The sequence below is a fragment of the Neofelis nebulosa genome, chromosome 1 (genome assembly GCF_028018385.1).
Source record: "Neofelis nebulosa isolate mNeoNeb1 chromosome 1, mNeoNeb1.pri, whole genome shotgun sequence".
Lineage (NCBI taxonomy): Eukaryota > Metazoa > Chordata > Mammalia > Carnivora > Felidae > Neofelis > Neofelis nebulosa.
In genome coordinates, this window is record NC_080782.1 from 84,339,794 (window position 1) to 84,354,135 (window position 14,342).

The 14,342-nt window shown below is 41.5% G+C and overlaps 1 long non-coding RNA gene across 1 annotated transcript in view; it reads left to right on the top strand.

Annotated features, from left to right (window-relative positions):
• The first annotated feature begins 3,604 nt into the window (after positions 1–3,604).
• LOC131510202 (uncharacterized) overlaps positions 3,605–14,342 on the top strand; it is a 144,891-nt gene continuing 134,153 nt past the window's right edge. Inside the window, exons 1-2 of the long non-coding RNA XR_009260931.1 lie at positions 3,605–3,848; positions 4,312–4,423. This is a non-coding gene — a long non-coding RNA (uncharacterized LOC131510202). The remainder of the gene's footprint in view (positions 3,849–4,311; positions 4,424–14,342) is intronic.

Below are 14,342 nucleotides of genomic sequence, written 5' to 3' on the forward strand. Positions count from 1 at the left end.
AAACTGAGCAGTTTCCTTCAGTTACTGCCCAGTAGGAGAAACAATAGCTTTTTCTGTTTGCTGTGTTCAGCGAGTTGGACACTGACCTTGAAGCTGAGGAGGCCAGGCACTACCTCCCCTGAGAATCATACCAACCCCCAAAATATTGGCCTCTCACACCCACCTGCTCCTCTAGTTGCAGGGCGCAGTCTGGAGGGGCAAAAGGCAAGTCCCTTCGTGCCGGTGTCTCGTTCCTGCAAATACAACACTGAATAAATTAACCTCAAACCAGCTAGTTGGGGTGTAGTAGTTTAGCAGGACTAATTGCAGACAATGGAGCTGAAATGACTTTTCCAATTAGCTGCTGGTTGGAGTTTAGTTGGAGGAACTGTCAGCTCCAACGATGGGTAATTGCTTTATTGCTCACAAAACTATCATCTATTTAGAACATATGTGCTAATTACTCTGGATGGGCGTCGAAAAAGAGACCATAAATCTAATAGCACTTAAAAAAGTCTATGGTGCTTGTAAGCAACCCTAGCCCAGGTTGGCGTGATGGATGGCTGTCTTTCAGAAAGGCGAGGGTTTCGACTGGAGGCACCGACGGGATGCTTTGGTCAAATCGCGTGCATGAGAGCGAGGGACCAGCGCAGCTGTGCGGAGGTTATAAATCACTGTCATCAAAACCAGTCCCCTCTTTCGCTGCGCACTTTTTTTTTTTCATTTTCTCAAAAGATTAGAAATCTTTTAATTGGATTATGCTAGGAAATTAATCTCCTTTAGTCTTGGCTAAATTTATTGTGGTCACTGTCGGGAGGAAAGCCCTGTAACTGCAGCGAGGGCCACGCACGTCCCCTATTCCCTCTTTACCTTAGCCTCTGGGGCCTCCCAGTTTCGTGGGACAGCCTTGCCCCAAGACCTAGGGAGTGATTGGGGGTGAGGAAGAGTAAAAAGACATACCCGTATAGAAGTCCGCGGCGGTTCCTAGGGAACCCCTTTGTCCTAAATGCCACCTTTCTGTCCCAGATTCCCTAGTTCCATGTATAGCTAGCATCCCTGTACAACACTGCGCCTTCTTCCACCAGGGGGTCTGAGGTTCTGGGGGCCTGCTACCAGGGAAAAAGGAGGCTAAAGATGGCGGGAAGAGGAGGTGAGGTTTGCTGGGGTAAGGCTGCCAACCAAACTCATTACTTTGCCCTCTTCTCTTCCACGCCCCTCTTCTGGAGGGGAGCTCCGGCTTTGCGAACATTCTCCACTCTACTTCTCTGCGCAAAAACGCACGGCTCGTTTTTGGCGTTTTCCCTGGCACAACTCTGGAGACTCTTGCCTCTGACATGCACGACGCTTGAAGTCCGGGAGCTAGGGCCCTCCCCGCTCTACCAGGCTCCTGGCACACCAGCACAACGGAGGACGGGGACCGCCTTTCTGGTCCCGCACTTCCTAGTCCTTAACCTGGTCCAGCGCTGCCCGGGCAGCTGCTGAAGCTGCGGGTCTGGCCCCGCCGGCTGCTTAGCTCTGCGGGAGATGACAACATCTGCCTGAAACGGGATACCTACTTTTGCAGCTCAATTTAGCTCTTAATAGCAGCCCTCTGAGGTGTGGTTAATTGATGGGGATAAAGGCGTAATGACTTGACGGGGAGACGCCAATGATCCTTTAATATACTTTTAAAAGAACAACCACCACCCCAAACCTCGGCGAGTCATTGATAGGTGGGAGGATACGACGCGGATCTGGAGGCAGGAAAAGCAGCGCTTGTGCCGTTTGTATCTAGAGGCTTCAGTGAGGGGTGAGCCCTGGCTGTCAGGGCTGGGGCACCTGGGGGCCACCAGGGCGCGCAACTCGGGCTGTCGGGGTTGTCGCGTGGTCGCGGAGAGCGGGGGCCTGACGAGGACCCGGGAGAGCTCAGGATGACAAGTGACCGCACTGAATGGCGGCGGGGAGGAGCCCCGAGCCAGGGTGGATGCCGCCCCATCCCGGACTCTGGCTCTGTATTAGCCCTTCCCCTGCACGGGGCTGGATCCCCACACAGCTAGCGTTTCTTTCTGCCCTCGCTAGAGCTACTCTTCATCCAGCATGAGCGAAGTGGTCAAGCGGCCGAGCTCGGCGGGAACTCGCGGGGTTACGCTGTCTCAACACCCTCAGCACCAGGAGAGAAAGACACGTGCCGCAGTGTGTGTGTGTGTGTGTGTGGGGGGGGGGGGCTGAAACGCAAAACCAAAGCACGTGGCCGTATTTTTGCCAGGTTTGCCCAGAGCCCCAGGGCCGGGAGTCCTGAGGTTTACCGGCGCTAGGTCCCGTCGCCGGCTCAGAGTGTCTCCGGCCCACCATCTCCCCAGACTTCTGCCCAACAGTCTCTCCTCAGCACCTTCCCTATCCCTCGTCTGATTTCTCTTTGCGCAGTTCTAGTGTAGTCGTCAGTGTCAAAGGAGTGTACCGCACTGAGCAAGCCCCCAACGTAGGGCCACTCAAGTGCTGAAATGAAAAAACCAAAACAAAAAATCCAGATCGCCTTTCCCGTTTGCAAGGGGGAACCCCCTTTAGGTGAGAGCGGTTATGTCTCTAGCAGATTTTGCGAGTATCCTGTTTTACTCTTTGGAGAGGGATAACCTTGATGCTTCAGGTTTGAGCTCCCTCTGGAAGCGTAAGGAGAAACAACTCCAATTACTGTCCAGATTTTATTATATTGAGAGATCGCAGGTGCTTCGGCGGCTGCTATTGTCTGCCTTCCTCTGTGAGCCCACATACTAGGGATCAAAGAGTCCCAGGAAACTTAATTTCCCCAAACCCTCTTGCGGAGAAGGCATACGTTGTCACGGGCGAAGCTTTGGGGTCAAAGATTTGAAGAAATGTAATTAAGAGTTCCAACTCCCAGAGTGTGCCTGTCTCGGTATGGTTCTGTCCTTCCACCGTCACTGTCTAACCTCATCTAGTCTGTTTCTGCCCTCACTGATGTCTAGGAATTCAAGTCTCACTGTTGCCTTGCCGTCCACCGCCCCCCCCGTCCCCCCCCCCCCCCCCGTCGCCCCTCCGCCTTCCCTGGCAGGGGAGAACTCCATGGCCGCGGTCTTCAAGGTTCTTGGGCGCCGCAGAGTCAGGGGCAGGGTCCCAGGTGCAGGTGCACGCCCTGGTCAGCGACTCTCGCTCAGGAGCTCCCTGCCCAGATGAGGTCCGTGACCTGGCGGCAGGTCCCTGAGTCTTTCCTAACGACGAGCCGCCTTTGGGCTGCCAGGGTCCTAAGCTGCCTGTGGCGGCCTCTTGTCCGCCTAAGCCCTCGGATCAGCGTTGGGCTGAGCGGTGTGGGCCCTGAGGACGGCCGGGAGGCACCTGGCGCGATTCCTCGTCATCCCCGGCTCAGTCGAGGGCCTTTACTCCCGTGTGTCTCCTCACATTTCTCACCCCACAAGGGCGCTCCCTTGCGAACGATTCTGCACTCTGCGAACCAGGCTCCGGTGTCGGGGCTCCAGGCCGGCCCCCACACCTTCCCTCGAAGCCCGGGAACTCAGTCCTGGGCACCGCCAGGGCGGGAGCAGTTCCCGGAAGCTAGGCCCACATCCGGGCACGAAGCCTCGCTCGCGGAGTTGGCTTCCGGGCGCTCGACGCAAGTGTGTCGCTGCGCGCGGTGAGGGGCCTTGGCCGAGGGGTCCGCGCGCCGGGGCCTCGTCGGAGGGCAAGGGTCGCGCTCCCGCGGGCGCTGAGGGTCCCCAGCCCGCGAGCTGGGCCTGTGCGGGCTTAAGGTTTAAGGAAGACGGGCTCGACCGGCGAGTGGCGCACGCTGCGAGAACCCCAGGCCCACGCTGTCGGTCAGCGCTGGCGGTTTGTGTCCCGGGGTCGGCTCAGCAAGTTTCCTGGGAATGGGCCCGAAGCGGGTGAGAGCCGACTTCTCCGCAACTTGGTCAAGTTCAGGGACTCACCGTCGAAAGAGACCGCCTTTGCAGTCTTCCCCTCCCTGGCGAGAGCGCTCTGAGCCTTTGCGGTGCTCCGGGGCTGACTAACGCTGGGCCCTGCCTTGACCACCTAGTCCCCTTCAGGGTTTGGGCTGAGAGGGGTAGGCAGCAAGGCCTGGGGCGCGGCCAGGAAACCTCAAACCCGATTTTCTAGTTTTGGCCTGAAGAAGCCACAAAGTCAGTGGGAGTTAACTTTGTGGCCTTTGGCGTTTTTGAAAACCTCTGCAAGGCGGGAACAGCACAGAGAAACCGCCGTGCAGTTCATCAAAAAATGTTTTGGGGGACCGTATCTGGAGAGTTTTCTCAGAGAGTGTTGTATAATCTTGCAAATTAGCGAGCTGGTATGTATCTCGCCACTGGTGCACTGAATAGTATCTTCCTCCAGACAGGGATTGAGAAACGGAAATACCACCACCCTCCAGCCAAACTTGTGAGGACTGATTGCAGGGAAACTGGTGCTCCAGATGTTGCACTAGAGGCGCTGCAAGTGTGAGCAGGTAACGTGGAGAAGAGTGACATTGTTAACAGAAAGTATCTAATTAACAGTGACTTCATTTGATTGGAAGGATGAAAAAGCCTTTTTAAATCAATCCAGATTCACTGGCCTAAGCTCAGCCAATTTATGAATATGGAGCCTGACTGGGCTCTGCTTTCTTTCAAAGATGTCATCTTAGGGGTAATAGCATAGGTGAAGTCATTTGGTTACACTGTGGAAACTTTTATAGTGCCTTCCTTGGGAATTTAATTCAGTGCTTCTTCATTTTATTAGGAACAGACTGACTCCATCAACTGTGCTCTCCCTGTTTAGAGGCAGGACTGCTTGAAGCAATTAGGTTCACCAATTAGCATAGTTTTACTGACCCCAGCAGCAGCACCACTCCTTAGATTATCCATTTCTTCAAAGTCAGAGAAAAGCTGGAGCACAACATGCTTCCCAGGTGTCTAGGTTGGGAAAATAAGCCCACAAGCAGGGTAGCACAGCAGTGCAAAAAGCTTTCTTAATAGTCCCCAAGTGTTTCAGCAACTTTGGTGGATTTCTCTCCCCTTTTCTGATGCTGGATCCTGTGGTACCTCCTTATTTCACAGAGCCTTTAAAGCCTCTCTCCTTGGGTTGCATTTTGGCAGAACTGTTTTCGAGAAAGTGAATTTTCTCCCTTCTTTTATGTCTGCCTGCATGCTAACGAAGCAGTGGACGATGTTAGGGTCCAGAGAGAGAAGTCACTGAAGGCTCCTTTAAACTCTGTTAGGTGACAAGGTAAGGGCTCAGGTCTTTGGGTGTGTCCGCGCATGTGTAATGTCCTTGCGTGTGTATGTGCTTCACGGCCTATGAGGAGAGGCCAGAGGGTGGAGATGGGGATGTAAATCACTGCTTTCCCTCATTTTGAAGGTGTACCTGGACGGCTTTGCTGCAGTCTCTTCACGGTCACCTCGGTCAATTGGCAGCCAACATCTTCAGTCGTAGAAGATGTGTGGAGCTCGAAGCAGTCTAGGAAAGAAGGGACCTTACTCTTGCCACTGTCAGGTAGTGAAGGGGTTACATTTACATAGCTGTTCTCTCTCTCTCCCCTAAAATAGATACTCCTCTGTAAGATTTTACTAGATAGAACTGCTGACAGTTCATCAGTAGCAGCCACAATGTAATACCCTAACCTTATTAAATCAATAAATACTAGATCCATGTATTGAATTAAAAATGTATCAGCATGGCCAGGAATTGCAATCATATGGCCATGGACCACAGAATCGAAGATGCCACTCAAAAATTGACTAGTTAGCATTTATTTAACCTTTTTCTATTTTGCATCTATGATTAGATGCTCTGGGTTTTAACATTTCAGAGACCATCGTGACAGGTTTTTGTTGTTTTTGTTTATTTCTTGGAAATTCTTTTCTTTCACTTCTCACGTTCAGCCACAAAAATGATGCATTTGTATTTAGGAATAGTAATATTCCTGTGACTGCATTGTTCTTGTCATTAGTTTTCATCTAGGAAATATAATCCCACTCAGTACATCTTACTAGAGTAAGATGTACTCAGGTGCATAAGTTTCTACATAAGCATGAATAAATTTAGATGCATATATTTTTGTATATGTGTAAATAAATATACTCAATGTGAATGTACTGCCATACATTGATATGTTTATTTTTAAAAAAGAAACCATGTTTAATTTTATCTTTCAGCATTGCCAATGACATTAAAAGCTAAAGAACTATTTATTATTGTGAAAGAAGTTATTTATAATCTGATTTGCTGTTGAATCTTAAATGGCAAGAGATGAAATTAAAATTTTCAAGTCTTTAAACTGGACACAGTACTTAGAAAATTACCCATATTGTAAATGGCTACATTTTATGTGTGAAAAAAATACTTCAATGTGGTTTACCAGAAATTGGTCAGTTAAGTTGGAGATTAGTAGGTGAATTTAGAATTAGTCTGTACTGAAAACAAGGAATGTGTTTAACACCTGGAATTTTAATGGAAAAAGTAATATTACTTTAGCCAGATATTTGTTTATACTGATTAATGATGCTAATTATTTAAAAACATTCATCCCCTATTGATGTCAGCCAGCGTATTTGGTAGTGAATTCTGAAGATAAAGTCATTGGGCCTTGGGTTCACTACACTGTGAAAGAAAAAATCTTTATTTGACGAAATAGGCAATCAACTGAAATCTATCCTCTTTAAATAAACTGATTCCTCAGTATTTTCCCAGTGTTGGTGTAAGTTGTTGTCTGTGATGTCCCCCAGGGCTCTTTCCTCTGCTCTCTGATTTGGTATATAAAAGCAGCTCTGAATGATGGATTACTGTGTCATTGCAGCCTGCGAAGGATTAATTTGTTTCATTGATTTCTCTTTAGGCAGATTGCCAGAATTTGCTGCTTCCCACCTTTCCTCAAGACTTCTAGAAGTAATAGACAGTAATAGCCTAAGACAAATCAGCTCCTTTTTGTAAAAATAGAATCATGAAACCAGGAATCCTAATGAAAGCTATGGCAAACTTTTTATTGGCATATTGGAGAGAACAATTAATAGGCTACTTTATCTGGCTTAGAAATAGTTTTATTTGAAAAATGTCTTTGACTTGGTGACTTAAAACACATCATATTGGTAGTTTGTAAGTAAGCATTTATAATATTTGTCTCAAAATTTTGTCTAATTTGTAAGCATCCTATTTAACTCAGGAAAAAAATGTGTTGTCTATGTGATTGACAGACACTTTATATGTCAAATTTTAGGATCAAATAACTTGTCAACATAAATTTAGGTAAATTTACTTATAAATACTTATAGGGCTATTTGGTGCAAAGAATTTTTAGAAACTTTGGACAAGGACACAGTATTAGAGCATAGATATAGAATTAATTATTTAAAGAAAATATAACTTTTTGTGATTAAAAAGCTAGTATTTGCTCATAATAATTTGCAAAAGTTAAAAATGACATTTTGTATATTTCTCTAAGCCTTTCTCCAAGCATTTATATGTTTTATTTATATATAGATAGACACCACTTTGTATCTTGCTTTTTTCAGTTGGCATTAAATAGTAGAAAATTTCCTGTGTAATTAAAATTATTAAAGTCATTTATGTTGACTGTTTAATGTTTTATCATGTATAATTATTCATTGTTCTATTGGAGAGCTAGATTTTTAATTTTCCATAATTATAAATAAAGTTATGATAAATGGCTTTTTAAATAAATCTTATTCATCCCTCTGGCTATTTCCTTACAATATATTATTACAAAAGAATTTACTTGGATGAGGGTATAGACTTTTTTTAAGGTTCTTGATATTGATGGCCAAATTGTTTTCCAGAAAAGTTCTTCCAGTTTATACTGGTACTATTGAAAAAAATTTCTCTGTAGAGGCAGCATTGTAATCTATGTTACATGAGCAAAGAAAATAGAACAACATTCTTTCCTTGTCTTCTGAAAGCACTGGTAGCATTTTGCATACACTTAGTCTCTCAGAAGTATTTTCTCAACTGCAGATGTGAAATAGGCTGGTTATACAAATCTATTTGTTTCCCTTCTGTAGATCATTGATTTAATGATCTCAAGTTATACTTTTTATGCAATTAGTTGTGTAGTAAAAACTAATATTGTCATGTGCTAATGTTTTTTCCCCCTCTATTGTGCTATGATAGTAGTCCATGCAATATCAGCAAGTTTATGCTTTTCCTGTGCTTTGCTGAAAGGAAAAAGGAACATCTGTTTCCATTATATATCTGCATCATAATGATAACAATTAAATAGCTATTATGGTAGTATACAGTAAATATATTTTGCTGAATGACCTGTACTTTCTTGTTGGAAAATTTCGGAAATTGCAGAGGCATTTAGTTTTTACAGGTAGGTTCCATGTAGAGGTTTAGACAGGCCTTTGATTAGTTTGATTAGTCGGTAAAAACAACCCTGAAGATTAAACACGAGGCTATTGGATGTGACTCTTGAATGTATTTTTCTTAGGCAGATGTTTAGAGTAAAAGTTATTAGCTATCTGAGTATTCTTAAGTGATTCAATCATGGTGCTAATAATACAGTTCGTTTTGTGTTTTGCGCTGTGTGTGTTCTTTTAATTGGAAATAGTTTTATGTACATATTTTTGAAATATATTTTAAATTGTTTATTTAGAGAGAGAGAGTGCGTGCATGCTGCACACAGTGCGCACACATGTGAGTGGGGGAGGGCAGAAGAGAGGAGAGAGAATCCATAGCAGCGTCCTAGCTATCTGCCCAGAGCCTGAAGTGGCGCTTGGTACCGCGAATTATGAGATCGTGACCTGAGCTAAAATCAAGAGTCAGGTGGTCCCTTAATCATCTGAGACACCCAGGCAACGCCCCCTCCTTTTTTTTTTTTTTTTTTTTTTTTTGCAGCCCAGCACTCTTTTCCCCCACATATTAGGGGATCATAGTGATACTTGCCTTTTAAGCTCATGAGGAGAATGTTTGAAACTGACACACTATTTCCATTGACCTTTAATATTCCAGGGAAGTGTTTTCATTTATTTCATTCAGCTTTTGGTTAAAGATGTTTTGGTGGTTACTTAAAAAAAAATGGTTAGTGGGGCGCCTGGGTGGCTCAGTCGGTTAAGCATCCGACTTCGGCTCAGGTCATGATCTCACGGTCCGTGGGTTCGAGCCCCACGTCGGGCTCTGTGCTGACAGCTCAGAGCCTGGAGCCTGCTTCAGATTCTGTGTCTCCCTCTCTCTCTCTGACCCTCCCCTGTTCATGCTCTGTCTCTCTCTATCTCAAAAATAAATAAAACATTAAAAAATTAAAAAAAAATGGTTAGAAAGTATTTCAGACAAAATGTGGCATATCAAGAAAAACAGACATGTGCTCCAAACTGTTTGAGAAGTAAAGTGTTACCTGTACAATTGAAGCTCTTCCTGATCTTACTCCCTGATGGCTTCTTGAAGAGATAATCATCATCCTAAATTTTATCATTATCTTTTTTGCCTCTTAAGTATTTTTCTTGACATGTCTAAAGATTTGTTGTAAGTGACTTGTCCTTTTAAATGAATTAATTTTAAGATGTTGAAGCTGTGAAAGCTGTTGGAACCTTTTTTGTCTAATCACCTGTGAGTGATCATGTTTCATCTGTGAAGTTGTGGACAGATCCACATGTTCTTTGATGTCCTCCTAGGCATAATTAAAGTTTTTTGATTACCTCTTATTTTCCATATGAAATAAAATAAAACAAAAGGAAAAGGCTCAGAGAAATTTAAGTAACTTACTGAAGACCATATAGTAAATCCAGAGCCAGGAATGAAACTTAGTTCTCCTGACTTCCATTCAAAGCACTCTTCTCTTCAGTTCACATTGTCTGCTTTGGGTACTGGCTAAATGACCACTGTGGTATCCTGTGGTTAAAGACTGTCTGTAGGCTTTTATAATTTTGTGATTGTGTATGCAGAAAAGGTTTTTCTCTAAGAGTATTTTTCCTGTAGGGGAAAACATTGAAGCCATTATCAGCCTGTAAGCTACCTATAGAAGGAGAAGACTGAATCTGTAGCCTCCTGTAGAGGCTGCGGTTTTCTTCTTTATTTTCTGGACTTTCCTGGAAAAAATGGTAGTTTGGGTACAATGAAGCTTTCGATAGTTGTCTTACTGTGTGGTCTGTTTTCTGATCTCTTCATGGTAACTGGACCAGGAAAATAGGAATGGGCACAAATATAAGTGTCTCTTTACGTGTACATATATCTATTTTTCAATATATTTTGGCAGTCAGGACTTTGACAAATTGCTTCTTTCTTTCTTTTTTTTTTTTTGGTAGCTTATGTTGTGGTCAAATCACAAATGACTTTCTATTTGAAAATGAGTTTGTTTCTTGTTTCTATTTAGCAACCAACTTATCAGAGCACTAAAGTGAGAGTAGCACAGATAGAATAATTTTGAAACACATTTTTAAAATCTCTTTGGAGAAAAACCCTATTCTAAAAATGGCAACCTAGAATTCCATGTATGTACGTTCTTTCAGGTTTTTACTCTATCGAATTTAATTCATTCTTAGTTGAGATGAGTAAGCTTGAGTCATAATATTCACAGTGCCGTGCCTTTCCTATGAAAAAATTTCAATATAACTAGAGATGGAGTTAATGTATCCTATTATAAGACTATCTGTTCCCAAATCTGTTGCTTTAAGACCAAAAACTTGGTTTAATAAATTATTTGGTTCTATAAATACATACTAGGAAACTTGTAATCGTAGCAATCATTCTTTTTAGGGAAGATGAAGCTACTAATCGTAGCTTTGTCAGTGCTATAAATATTCTCAAGGTAGTTGTGTTTTAACAAGCAAGGCAGGTAACACATTTTTCTCTATTTTAGATCAATTATCTTATGTGTTCAGCAGCTGCTAGTAGGAAATTTTCCCTAGCATATTAGTTTGGGGAGGAGAGATCCAATGTAATCAGATATCAACATTCAGTACTCCTTTTATTTAGCATTTATAAATGCATATTGCTTTTTATGAAGCATATTGCTTTATTTGCTCATACTAAATATTATTTCTTTCATATCTGTAACATTTCTGTCTGGAGAGAAAGCTGTGTGTGTGTGTCTGTGTGTGTCTGTGTGTGTATGTCTGTCTGTAAATATTTGCAAGGCATTTGTCTAGTTGAAAGTTCTGGTGAACGTCTGTAATGGGTAATATAAAGACTTTTCTACACTCATTAAATTTCTCCATTGTTGCTCTATCAGGTAGGTGAAACTCAGCAGAAAAAATGTGAGTAGAGGAAACTAGCCCCTTGCTAACTTGTTTCTCCTTGATCATAATATGAATCTGGACAGTAGTGGTGAGAATATGGAATCTTAATCACCAAGCCAGCAGTGCTAACACTAGAGAAACCACGGTGAGACACAACAATGTATAGTCCATTTATATTATTTTACTATTTTAGTTATATAGCTCTTTGAAGAAAGGTGATGTATTGTTTACAGAAACCTCTGAATTTGGAAAAAAATGTGTATGTATTTTTATGTATGTATGTATATATTTATATGATTATATATTATGTATATTTTTTGCCATATATACTATCAGGATTATAGGTGCTTAAATATCTGTGCTCTTTGTACTCAGTTCTTAATGACTGTACTTTAGACCAAGTTGAGATTATTTCAAAACTAGCATTGGCTGTGTATTTTCTATTGACACAGCCAACACACAATTTTCAGATGTGATCTCAGAATTTTTCTGTGGGTAAAGGGTAGAGTTTTCTTCTACTAATGTTAGATTTGCCTGTTGTAAAATTTTGTTCATGGCCTGTTTCGAAATCCCAGATCTTTAGGATTTTCTCACTATTTGATTCTTAGGAGAATTATGCTGCTGTTGTGCTTATTGTTCTTGAGATATAGACAGTTAACACCTATTTATTGAATTCTTGTCATGCTTACTGCATGTGAGATAGATAAAAGCAAAGTCATTGCTCTTCAGGGGATAATTATTGATATGGTCTTTTGCCAATAATTTAACAGATTATATTTTCTTAATATAATGTATTTGTGATTTTATTAATATTACTACATGAAGACTTTAAGAGAAAAAGAAAATACATTTAGGTTTCCATTGCTGTTCTTTGCCTTTTGAAAAATTGTTAGAGTTATAATTTGGGATCAGCCAAAATGATATTAATATAGTATCTTGAACAAATAGGATGTGGCATTTGCTAACTTTAGATCAGTTTTTTTAAAGAATATAAGATCTAAGAATTTTTCCTGATACCCTATTTTGTTTAAATTAAGTATACCAGTCTAATTATCTCTCTGTAAATAAAAAATAATTGCCTAACAATATCTCTCTGTAAATAAAAAACAATTGCCTAACAATGTTTCTGAAAAGCACCCTTTGTGCTGCTGCTTTAGCAAGAAGCAGGTTCATTTTTTTCAAAGCTCAAAAAAAAAAAAAAAAAGGAAAATCTTGCCATTTGTAACTACGTGGATGGAAGTAGAGGATATTATGCTAAGCGAAATTAGTCAGAGAAAGACAAATATCATGTGACTTCACTCATATGAGGACTTTAAGACACAGAACAGATGAATGCAAGGGAAGGGAAGCAAAAATAATATAAAAACAGGGAGGGGGACAAAACATAAGAGATTCTTAAATATGGAGAACAGAGGGTTACTGGAGGGGTTGTAGGAGGAGGGATGGGCTAAATGGGTAAGGGGCATTAAGGAATCTTCTTCTGAAATCGTTGTTACTATATGCTAACTAACTTCAATGTAAATTAAAAAAAAAACCCTCAACTAACAGTATATTTAAATTAAAGTTGGGAACTACACTAAGTATGAAGGTAAAACATATTTTCATAGATACTTAGAAAAATACCTGTGTTTGGTTTTGACTTCCCATTAGCTTCGATGGAAATATTGAGTTTTCTCATTGAACATGTTTCTGTTTTCTTTTTTAGAGAGAGAGAGAGCGAGAGAGAGCAAGGGACTGTGAGCAGGGCAGAGGGGCAGAGGGAGAGGGAGAGAATCCCAAGCAGGCTCCATTCTTAGTGTGGAACCCTATGTGCGTCTCAGTCCATGACCTGAGCCGAAATCAAGAGTCAGACGCTCAAACTACTGAGCCACCTAGGTGCCCCTGCACATGTTTTTATAGCATTACAAATGAACATGTTTTTATAGTTCACCAAAGTTTATTAAAGGATGCTAAGAACAGTTACTATTTGGCTGTCACACAAAAAATGAGTTGTTGATATATTTGCCAATAGATCTGACCTAGGTAGATAGCTGCTTTTGATAAAAAAGTTTAATAAAAATACCCCTACCCCTATAATAAAGTCTTTTTGGATTTAATCTTGTAGTTTTTCTATCTGTTTATATGTGGATGTAGGTGTAAGTTTCAATTTACAAGTATTACAATAAACAGTCAAAGTATAATTTATATTTTGTGTAGAGTGAGAAAATATGGTCCTTTTGAATTTTAGTGATTGATAAGGTTTTGCCTTATTTATACATTTCTCAAACCAAATATACACATTCCTGGGGCGCCTGAGTGGCTCAGTCGGTTTTGTCAGACTTCAGCTCAGGACATGATCTTGTACTTTGTGGATTCCAGCTCTGTGTCGCTCTATGCTGACAGTTTGGTGCCTGGAGCCTGCTTTGGATTCTGCATCTCCCCCTCTCTGCCCCTCCCTCACCTGCGCTTTGTCTCTCTCTCATTCAGAAATAAATAAACATTAAAAAAACCCCTACAACAGATATACACATTCCAAAATAAGTCCCTTTTTATTTAGCTACAGTTTTGAGATGTGTATTTTATAAGATATTTTTAAAAAGGCAAAAAACCCAGTAATATTTGGTAGAAGGTTCCAGTGGATTGTACTATACTATTAGGCTCAGGCTCATGTCAGTCTAGTTTGACAACTTATGGGTTGTTGTTTGGACTGGCTAGAGCTTAGTGATCTGAAGGAATAAAGGAGTGGTATTACAGAGCTTCGAAAGCAGCATACCAACTGATGTCTGTGACAGAGCCAAAAGTCACCAAGATCCTGTTTGTATTTCAGTTCCAATATTAATCAGTTTAAATGTGTTTTGAGTTTTGACCAATAGGTTTAAAATAGGTTTGAAACTTCTGCATTTTATAGTAGGGAACTAGCCAAAGACTATATTTTTATATACAGTGTGTATGATGAAGAGTTTTGTTCTTATGTAAACTTGCTTAATAGTTGTCCTACCGAAGAGAAGTATAAAAAAATCCTTAATTATGAATTTTCCTTTTTATATACATTGTAAAACCTTCTTATCATTATATGCTAAGCATATTTCATATATTGTTTAATCTGTTTATATAAACTGTAAAATTCCCATTTTACTGGTGAAGAATTTGAGGCTCAACCGTGGTTAAGTAATTTGCTCAAGTCACATAGCTGATGAGTAACATTGCAAGGATTTGAAG